This window comes from Thalassophryne amazonica, chromosome 9 (assembly GCF_902500255.1).
Source record: "Thalassophryne amazonica chromosome 9, fThaAma1.1, whole genome shotgun sequence".
In the NCBI taxonomy this organism is placed as follows: domain Eukaryota; kingdom Metazoa; phylum Chordata; class Actinopteri; order Batrachoidiformes; family Batrachoididae; genus Thalassophryne; species Thalassophryne amazonica.
The window spans coordinates 13,484,791-13,489,250 of record NC_047111.1 but is presented as its reverse complement, the minus strand read 5'-3'; the positions used below and the strand labels follow the sequence as shown (position 1 = coordinate 13,489,250).

At 43.6% G+C, this 4,460-nt stretch overlaps 1 pseudogene; it reads left to right on the top strand.

The window, feature by feature from the left end:
- Positions 1–477: 477 nt before the first annotated feature.
- Positions 478–2,247, top strand: LOC117516470 (annotated as a pseudogene).
- The last annotated feature ends 2,213 nt before the right edge of the window (positions 2,248–4,460 follow it).

Below are 4,460 nucleotides of genomic sequence, written 5' to 3'. Positions count from 1 at the left end.
GACCTGTAGTCTGGCCTCAGCCAGCACATTCAGACCACATAGAAACACAGCTCGCAGTTTGTATTGTCACTGACCAAGGAGTGTAAATCTTCAAGCTGAGCACAAACGGAAAGTCCAAAATGCTTTTTTGGTAAAATGCATCATGATTTTAGATGAACCCAGATGACAAAACAGGGACTGAACAGGATTATCGATGCTGCTCAGAACAGTTCTGTATCCACAGGCTTCTGCTTCATTAAATGTGTCTTAAATTATTATTTTATTGCTTCATATTACAATCACCTGTCACGCTTCTGTCAGGGACCATTAGAATTTGGACTTTGTGTTTTGTCCCACTTTCCTGCCCGACCAGCCACCCAGCTCAGTGATTTCATTTCTTTTATTTGTGTTTTGTGGCTCAGTGTTTCTTGTCTTTTGTATTCATACAGTCAGGTTGTAGTTTTTTCCACCTTGTGTGGGTTCAAATATTCCACATTTCTTTGTTGCATCACAGTGTCTGTGTTTGGTTCCAGCTCTGTTCTCCTCTCAGTGAAATTTTCTTTCTGTGACTTTCTCCAGGATCGTCTCCATGGAGAACCAGACTTTCAATGCAGATATGCTGAATCTTGAAGGGTTAAAGGTCAGCTCAGAGGCTTCCATTCCTGTCTTCACCTTCCTCCTCCTCACCTACATCTTCATCATGGTGTCCAACATCAGCCTGATCATCCTGATCTCCTTGGAGAAGAGCCTCCATCAGCCCATGTATCTGCTCTTCTGTAATATGATTTTTAACGATGTCTTTTGTTGTGAAAGTGTCGTGACACGGACCCACAACAGGGGGCGTTAATGAACGGACAATGGATAAGCCAAAAAGTAACAATTTAATGTTGTGAATCACACAACGATGTACAGACAATAACAATACAGTGACTGTCAATCATACACCAGGTGACGTGTGGGCAGACTCGACGATAGAAGATGCCTGGCGAGAGAAAAGCCGGATCCACACAGCTTCCACCGCCAACGGAGCTGAAGAACACCGGAGCCGCCAAGCCCTGCGCCCCAGGTGGCCGCTGTCTTCAGCAGTCAGACCCGGTACTGCTGGCAGAGAACAGAGACAGTCCAGATGAGTGTGAGGTCGCACACTCAGTAATCCCACAGTCTGTATTCAGTAAAGGAGGGAGAACCTCCACCTCCAATCACACACTCGTGCAGCTCCTGAGTTAACCACTTATCTGAGTGGGGTGTGAGGCGAAGCTGTTGCAGTCCACACCAAACGCCAACTCCGCAGATAAGGCACACCACAGGAAAACGGCTGCAAAAAGAGATCAGACTAATACTCAAAGTTTAAGTCAGCAGAGAAAATTACCTGATTGGTAGTTGATTTCTCGGCGAGGAGGTGGAGTTGCAGTCCGGCCTTTGTAGTGGTGGTGATGGGTGACAGCTGGTGTTGATAGGTGACAGCTGTCACTTCCAGCGGCTCCGATGCCCTCTTGTGCTTGGAGCCCGCACTCCAAGCAGGGCGCCATCTGGTGGTGGTGGGCCAGCAGTACCTCCTCTTCAGCGGCCCACACAACATCTTTGAAGCAACAGCCATCATTCCACCTTTACTGAGTCAGGTTTTTGTTCCCATCACGGATCGTTACATTCACTATGTAAACTGTGTCATTCAGGCCTTTTTTGCTCATTTTCATGCGAGTGCTGCTCACACTGTGCTCATGATCATGGCCTTTGATCGATATGTGGCCATTTGTAAGCCCCTCAGCTACTCCACCATCATGACCAACAGAATGGTGGTGAAGCTGTCGGTGTCAGCTTGGGTTGTGACTTTCACTTGGGTATCCATCCTGCTGGGGCTCACCAACCGTCTGTCACACTGCAGGCAGGTTATCTTTAACCCGTTCTGTGAGAATGCCTCTTTTTTCAAACTGTCATGTGAAAGTGTCCTCATCAATCAAATCTACGGCCTCGGCAGCACCATTGTCATACTGGCCTCATCTATCGGCAGCATCACACTCACCTACTTGAAAATAACAGCAGTGTGTTTGAGCCAGAACAATAAAGTCCTAAACAGTACTACAGACTTGTGCATCTCACCTGACTTTATATCTCGTCATGCTGGTGTTGGGCATAGTCATGGTCGCCCTACACCGTTTCCCAGACTTATCGGACCAACAGAAGATAGCTTCTGTAATGTTGCACATGATCCCTCCTGCTCTTGATCCTGTGATTTATGGGCTGCAAATCCAAATGATCAGACAAAAATGATTATCACATTTAGGAGTCCTGAAGGACAACATGTAAAATGAATGAATAAGTTTATTTAGCACGCACATGAACAAAATGCCAACATAAAAAAAACTCTTCCTAACATAACAAATCAAAAAACAAAAGACAACACAACAATAACTCAAACGGTTTACCAAATTGGGTGCGGCCAAAAGGGCATGGGCTGAAGCAAAAGCTTATTAACGCCCACCCCTGTCAGGTCTTGCCCCTGCTCGGTCCTCACCCATTATGTTTTTTTGTCAGTCTTTTTATTGATTTCCTTTTGTCTGCTTTTTTGACAGTCTGGTTATTTCACTTTTGTCACAGCTGCTTGTTTTCTGTTCATCACACCATAGCCACATCTTGAGTTCCATTCCGGTTTACTTTAGTCTTTGAACCACCGTCTTTGATTTTTGTTCATCACTGTTTTTGTCACAGCTTGTTTTCTGTTCACCACACTTCAGTCACATGTTGAGTTCTGTTCTGGTTTAGTTTTGATCCACTGTTTTTGATTGCTTTTGATTACTGGTGTCACTAAGTTTATTTGTCTTGTCTTCAGTTATATTATTCATGTCAGTTCCGTTCTAGTTTTAGCTTTTGATTTTCTTGTTGTCCAACTTGATTCTGTTCATGTTCAGTTTCAATGCTGTCTTGGATATTTCAGTCTCATTTGTCATGTCCATGTTGTCTCTGCACTCCTTTATCTCAGTTCTCATATTTTCACCTCCAGTTTCATTTGGATGACAGTCATGTCCTCAGATCACTCCACTCTTGTCCATCACCTTCTCAGCTCTGTTGGCCACACCCAGTTTTGTTTGTCACCTCCTTGTCCACCTGTCACAGCCTTCTCTTGTCTCACAGCCTCTCCTCTCTGTCAGGCCACGCCCTCCTCCTGCCTGCACACCACACCTGCTCCATATCACTTCCGAATTAATTCAGTGTATTTAAGCCCTGTATGTTTTCTTTTCCTTTGCTTGCTCGTTGATGTTGTTATCTTCGTCCTGACTCCCTTGTCACAGTTTCTTGCTCTCACGTTTTGCTCGACCTCGCTTGCGTTCTGGATCTGGATTTTGTCTTTGCCCTTGTTACATTGTTTGCTGGGGTATCGAACCTCACCTGTTTTTTGACAACACCTCTGCTTATCACCTGCCTGTACCTCCGCAATGCTGACTGCCATTCTGTTTACCAGACCCTGCCTAAATTATCGATAAAGCCTTTTTCTTAATCCACCACCTGCCTGTGTGTCTGCATTTGCTCCCTACCACCTGCTGTGTCCTGACTACCTGTGAATCATGACAACCCAATACACCAGTTACTATACACAGTTAAATACACTCAAAACGAGATAACAAACAGAAAATAATGTAACTGAACAGAACAGAACAATCAAATATATGATGTGCAAGTAAACAAAAAAGAAAAAAAACACAAAAACAATTAGCCTAACATAACATACTATAGTAAGAAATTGCATTGTTTTTATAGAGCCTTTTAACACCTACCAATGAACCACATGATTTAATACTATCAGCACAATTATTCCATATTCTATCACCTTTTACAGAAATACAATAACTTTTAACAGTAGTTCGAATCTTTTTTCTTTCAAATCTCAATGTTCCTCACAAATGATAACTGGACTCCTCATTTTAAACAACTCCTGAACATGTAGAGGCAAAAGATTATTTTTAACTTTGTACATGAGCTGTATCGTAAAGGCAAAGGCTATGCGCCCAACCGTTGGGCAGATAAATATAATGTCTTGTCTTATTCGCCCAACCATGATCGTGTATTTGACATGTTTTGTGCATCTAAACTACGTTTTTTACACCCCTTTTTAAGGCTCTATTGTGGCGTATGTTTGACACATTTAACGGCATCATCTTTAATTACTGTGAAAACACCGCAATGGATCAAAACAGACAAACTTCATAAGCATTTTGAACAGAAGCCTGTTAACGACAAAACAGTTTTTGAACAAAATGCTGCTTGTTGGCTGTAAGATGGTGTTAGTTTGACACAGTTCCCTGGGTGTGATGAGCCAAACAGAACCGCTTCAGATCACAGCACCTCCGTGGGCTGTGAACCCTCCCGCAGCTGGCGAGAAAACATCCGCCTTTTTTCCCCTCCCACGTTGAAACTGGAAGTGAGCTTACAAGTGCGCTCATTGGTCGGTTGTGGTTGGGCGTATATGCTCGCATATATACTTTATT